General features: G+C 39.3%; 1 protein-coding gene across 1 annotated transcript in view; it reads right to left on the reverse strand.

Moving 5' to 3' along the window:
• Positions 1–6,661, reverse strand: part of LOC108753070 (twisted gastrulation protein homolog 1) — a 17,878-nt gene extending 11,217 nt beyond the window's left edge. The window contains exon 1 of the mRNA XM_018494418.1: positions 5,669–6,661. The gene's annotated coding sequence lies outside the window, so the exon portion shown is untranslated. The remainder of the gene's footprint in view (positions 1–5,668) is intronic.
• Between the last annotated feature and the right edge of the window lie 82 nt (positions 6,662–6,743).

Below are 6,743 nucleotides of genomic sequence, written 5' to 3' on the forward strand. Positions count from 1 at the left end.
GTAAGTTATAGAATGAAGATTTATGAATGTTATGAAAGGCAAAGTTCTAAGGAAATTGTAAAAAGGGAAAGCTAAGGAAAAGAGGAAAGAAGATAAGAACAAAGATTCAGGCATAAGATAAGGAGAGACCGAGGCTCATTGACAAGAAAGTTGGTATTGTGTTCCGTTTATGTATTTATGACAAAAGAAACAATGGAAAAGTTACCGTAAAATATCTCTTTTATAATATAGGTTTTCCCTAAGTTTCATTTAAATTAAACAAGTATTACAATAAAAAAAGAGAAAAATTTAATTCAACAAGAGGAAGCAAATAATTTTTGAATTCTTTTATTTTTCAATTCTAAAATTCTATTTGTCATCGTTTTAAATATAAATTCTAACGGATGGTCGTTATCTAGTAAAACTTTATCTAGTAAAACTTATCTAGTAAAACTTTGATAATGAATTCCAAATTTTTTTGTTGAAATTTTTCTGGATGTGCCAATAACATTGCTTTGTCAATCAATTCAAAAATTATTCCTCTTTTTTGTGGGAAAATGTTGGCTCCTGGTGCTAATAAAGTTCTATTTTATCATTTTCGATCATTACATATTGTGGTATCCAAGAAGTTTATTTTGTCTCTCTTTCTCTCTCTCTCTCTCTCTCTCTCTCTCTCTCTTTCTCTTGAAAATTGTTGAATCGGTCTAAAACTGTATTAATCTCACTGATAGCAAGTGCTATAACGATATCAACATATCTATAATAAAACAGTACATAAAAGTCTAAACTAACTCAGCACTTTACTTTCCAAATCCTATAACATCATATTTGCAATTACCGGTGAGTAGATAGTGGGCAACCCATTTAAGTCTTAAAGGTTTGTTTGTAAAATCTGTCCGTCAAACTTCTGTCCGTGAAATAAGTTTATTCTAAAACTGATTTGACCGGTCCTTATAAATTCGTTCTTTAGAATTTTGCAATTGATTGAAATAAAATTCCATCTACTTTTTAATTATTATAATTGCAAGCTCAGTGGGGATATTTGTAAGTATCACGTTCAAAAAAATTAAACTATAACCATTGTCTATATAAATAATTTGGCAGTCTTCTGATCAAGTCAAAACTGTTACTTACTTGACTGGAACCTGTCGGAAGTCGGAATACTTGATGTAACATTATGTAAGAATGAGAGGCAAGGTTATAAAACGGACTATTAATCGAAGTATAGAAAATTAGTTATTAAGAGAGGTACATTAAGAGAGGATATGAAAATAGGAAAGAAGATAAGGATTTTACTTTTGTGTAAAAATTGTGCAATAATTGGATAAATTGTGATATTAATGTAAATTAGTGCAATAGTGTTTAATTTGAAAGGCTGACATTTATAGCACGAAAAATAAGGAAAGAATGTATAGCTTTACGTTTAAATAACAGCAATATTTAGCTATCTCTCAGATTTTAATTACCCATTAGTCGTAAAGGTATCGATGGATACGTAAGATTGAGAGAGAAGAAATTATAAACCAAATCTTTTCCTGTTTATATAAGCTTAAATAATAAATTTCTATATATTCTCGTTAGTGGCCGATCGCCACGTAAAGTGGAATGAACGAGTGCGCATGGTACACTCAGGACACCGCGTACGTGGAGACGGGCGCAATCGGATTTAATAAAAATTCCAGCTCGCGAGCGAAATGTGGATGTTTGTCATCCAGGGACACAGGCGTGCTGCCGCTGCTGCTGCTGGCACTCACGATCAGCAGCCTCGCCTCTCGTTCTGTGGCCCGAGGCGATGGAATAACTTCAATAACAAACGCCAATCGCCTTCGTAGAAGGCGGCAGCGAGCTTGGTATCTCTACCTACGTGTCCGCTCGTGTACACCACGTTCACACGACGGAGGAAGACTTTCCAATCGTTTTCTGTTACTACTGGAGTGTAAGCTCCTCCGTTCCTCTCCTCCTCGCCCGCCTCGGTCCCACAGGTACGCGAGCGTGTAACTCTTTAATTACGCGAATAAATCTTCCTATCGTCGAAAAACAATCGTGTACCGGGCGCGAGACAAAATAAAAATAAATAAATAAATAAAAACATTAAATAAATAAAATATGAAATAAACACGGACAAGGAAAAGAACAGTAAAGATTTGGGGAAATAGCTTTCAAGATGTATGTATTTAAATAATTTTGGCTTTACCTTTCAGTAACAATAAAGTGATATTAAATGGATATGTGAATAACTCTCAACTGATAACAGGAAAATATTTTATTTTAGCTTCATAGCGTTTTCCACTGGGAGAACTGAATGCAACTTTATTAATCCACTGGGTGAAAACCAGTTCACACGTTTAATGCTCCATTGATAAAACTGATGCAGAAAACTTGCGCACTGAGTTCAACTTTTTATCCACCGTCTTTTAAGTCAGTGGAGACCAGTGCAAGTTGAAATTGAGATTGTGTTCGTGCTAAGGTATGGTATTATGTTATGCTATGATATTTCATTATTGTAATTAATGTCAATAACAATGACATTGTGTGTTAATTTCAATGTTTCTAATAATAGCTACGCAATGACATTTTGACGTTTAAAACTCTTGAAATGTAAAAATTTAATTTAAAAAAATGTATTAAATAAATGAATCAGAATATTGTAAAATAAGTAATTTAAGTTTGAATGTAGGTATATATATTTTTCGGAGTATAAATTGGATGTCTTGTGATATGTTCCATTGAACCGCACTATTACTGCATTAGTGCTGTTTTCATCGAAATCTAGCATAGCATTGGTTTTCTCCTGGTGGTAGCACCAGTTTTCTCAGTGGAAAACGCTAGTCTTAGCGTTTATAATTAATAATATTTTAATATGAATTTTTATATCCATGTCTGATTCTGTAAATTGTATGCCGATTTCATTTACGGTCTTGAAACACAACTCTAAACTGAAACTTGAGATAACAATATCATAAATTAAATTGACAAGTAATTTAATGATATTGATAATAAACATCTTGAAACACTTTAAATAATTTATTGTAAAAAGCAATAATTTTTCAATTTTATATTTTATTTCTGCTACGTTTGAGAAGGAGAGACGTGTGTTTGCGTTTCGAATGAAAAAAGTCAATTTACATATAATACGTTCAAATCACACTCGGGAAGGGGTTAAAATTGCTCGTGGTTTCGATGGAACTGGAATTGAATTTCTCAGAAGAATCAGTCTTTTACATATCCTATGATGCAATAACTCACAGATGGAAATATTGTATCATATAATACTATGTCTGAAATATTTTGATAAAAAATAGTTAACGCGATTAGTTGTATAATGTACGATCATGATTTTTAATTGTTTAGACTCAATCTCTAGATGTGCAGCAAGTAGAAATAGCATTTCTTTCGACTAGCGCTTTTCGGGAAATTCTGTAAAAAAAAAAAAAAAAAAAAAAAAAAAAAAAAAATTTTTTTAAAAAAAAAAAAAAAAAAAAAAAAAAATTCATTTTAATTAAAACGAAATCGTATCGATTGGATTGCATGGGTGCTGAAACTCGATTTGTCCGCCATTTCCGATTGGTTGCATGTGGTGATGACCTCCTTCGTGCGCTAATATCCGCGTTATCGAAGAATCGCTGTCAATTGGCATCGCGTCGTTATTGCGCTATCGCTACCATTTACGGTACCGTCGTCTACCGTATTATTATTTTCGGTTATTGCAGGAATTACCGAGCACACGAGAGACACGCTCGCACAAGCTCGAGCCTCGGCGCTACGCTCGCCATCGAACAGCTCGCACTTGCGACGCGCGGTCAGCGTTAAAACTTGGCTGCGAGTGCTGCGACACAGCCTGTGATAACATCGAATAGCATCTTAATAATGGACAAGGGGCAATCGGAATGGGACGACTACGTTTAATGCTAAATACACTATTAAAGTTGTTGATTAGCAGCGAAATCGTGATTCACATTTAATGAATGAATTATAATTCTCCTAAAGAAAATGAAAAGAAAAATTAAAAATATACTTGGAAGGAACTCTTTTTTGAATGGAATTAATTACAATATTTAACAAGATCTGTCAATCGTATTTTTTTACATAAGATATGAAGTTAATAGGAGGAAAACATAATGGTAGTAATTATAAAGGTGGCAACTATACAAATTTATATGTAGAATTACATAATTGAAATAACTATAAAAGTGTTTTTATTCAACTATATATATATATATATATATATATATATATATATATTAACATTAATTCTGCATATAAAATACTTGTATAGTTGTCACTATTCGCTACCATTTATCCTTCTTCTCATATATTTTCTCTTTAACATCTATCTACACTTCTTATACTTAACAAATTATTTGTTGATACAACCTTTATCTATTTCTATATTTAACGCCGACTTTAGAGTGCTTTCGATTATCATTTCTTGTTACCATCTTATTTGCAGGGAATGCAAACGTATTTTTATGTCAACAATGTTCATTCAAACGATACTCAGAATCGAACAATCGCATTTCGTGCTAATTAAGGCGCAAATAGAAGTACGAACGCTGATTTATGACATTCTGTGTATCGAAACGTTGTCACGATCGATAGAATACTTTTTCTTTTGCCTTAAACTCTTTTTAGAAGACGCCTATCCGGTCTCCTTGGAGTTTCGGCAGTGCATTTAGGTGTTAATCGAATTACTGTACGTCGGATAGCCTTCCGATACTAGGAAAGATGTGCTTAAGCGCGTGACACGATCGATCAGATACAGCGCAGATGTATTTGCGTCTCTCCCGGCTTTCTCGAGAACTGAGAGAGCGGGGCAATGAAAAAATGTGCGACCGATCGATCATCACCGTGAATATAGATCGCCATTGAGGATAATTTCGTCGACGTCGCCGATGCGATCGCGTTCTCGTAAAAGTACACCCGGCCGATATGCGTCTCTCGATAGATCGCGGAGATTGATAAATAATCGCGACTTGAGTCGATCCCGCTCCGACGACTCTGAAACTCTTGGCGGTCCCGCGACGATTCCGCGAAAGCCGCGTTGCAAATAGATCGATCATACGCACCGACGCGCTTTGTTCCGCGATACCAATCCATCCCCATCATCAAAAATAGCTCGCTTCTCTTTAAACGGAGAGTTTCGGCGAAATTCGAAGAGAGAGAGAGAGAGAGAGAGGGAGGATGAAGAGGGAAACTCTTAACTAAACAAAAATTACGACAGCGTGACCGTAATAGTTCTCCCTTTGGGTTCCGCCAAAACTTTTTTCATCCTCTCGCGTGTTCTGTCAACAAGCAAACTCTTCGAGAATTCGATTCTTCTGACGAGCGGAAGAGGAGGAGGAGGGGGAGGAAGAGGAGGAGGAGGAGGAGGAGGAGGAGGAGGAATTCCCTGCAGTTTCTCGGCCGATAATAAGAACTCGTCGAGAGGAATCATGGTCCGATCGACGGTGAAATTTCGAATGGCTCTTTAATTGGAGGTGAGCTATTTATTTTCCATGATTATAGGAGAGGAGGCCGGTCCGATCCGGCGCGATCGCGATCGCGGCGGATCCGGGCGGATCTTTCTCGCGCGCTCTCGTTGGCAGGAGGCAGGGGAATAAGGAGAGGAGAAGAAGAGATAGGAGAGGTGGAGAGGGCAAGGGGGAAGGGATCAATCTAACGGCGATAGACAAAGTCGATCGATATTTACCTGGCACTACTCCGGCGGCGTGTTCCAACGGCGGGACAACGGTGCGCGCCAGTTACCTACGCGCGTGAGAAACTATTTTAAGAGCGCGCAACCGGTTCGCGCGTTGCGACGACCGCTGCGAGACATGTTTCCTCGGTAAGAGGAGAAATCCTTCCTCCTGGCATCCTCTAGGAAGGAGCGTTTTCTCTCAGCGGTTTCAGCGGATCGTCCAATCGCCCGATCGACGCCACGAGAATCCGGCCCGCTCTTGCGTGCTCCCCGAGGAAATACGTCGGAGAGAAGGCACGTTGAGGTCCACAGAATAAGATGCTGTATATATGTAACACGCAGAAAGACGATGATGAGATGTGGTTCTCTTCTTGGACGATGGTGACGATTTTTTTCGCGATCGTAAAATAAAATTCGATCCACGCGCGGTCCCCGCCAGCGTCTCGTCGACGTTAATGAAACGTGTTCCTCTGCGTGGGAATCGCGCACTTCAGATCACAGCGTGTTTACGACGCAGCCCGCTCGCGCCTCTCTCGCGCGCAAGCACGTAAAGCGCACCGTACACGGTGAAATAAACCGTGTCGTCAAAACAAACTCGCGGAGTGAGTCCGTACGTCGTCTCTCTTCCGCGAGGATCCTTTTCCTGCTCGACGGCGGCGCGTACGGCGTGTCCCATCCAGCGCGGAGGATGCACCACCCGTTGTCTCTCTCGCGGTTTTACGACGTTACCGCGTTGCGACGCATCGCGATGTACTTGCGTCGTGCGAATCGCAATCGCGATCGCTCGCTCGCTCGCTCGATCGGGGATCGGCGTCGCCGCCGAGCGGTGGAGAGTATTCGTCGTCGCTTTTTCAAAATTTCGCGGCGATCTTTCGCGGAAACGTAACGATGGTGCGACAGAGAAGGAGAGAGGAAAACAGATAAATGGAAAGAGATTTGTTCGGCGGGTGTGACGAATCGAAGAGCAGTTCTCATTGGACTGAATTAAGAAAGAGCGTAGACCGCGAGGACCTCAGAGAAACGGAAGGAGGAGGAGGAGGAGGAGGAGGAGGAGGAGGAGGTGGAGGAGGAAGAGGAAGAGGAGGAG

Source organism: Trachymyrmex septentrionalis, unplaced genomic scaffold (genome assembly GCF_001594115.1).
Source record: "Trachymyrmex septentrionalis isolate Tsep2-gDNA-1 unplaced genomic scaffold, Tsep1.0 scaffold63, whole genome shotgun sequence".
NCBI lineage: Eukaryota > Metazoa > Arthropoda > Insecta > Hymenoptera > Formicidae > Trachymyrmex > Trachymyrmex septentrionalis.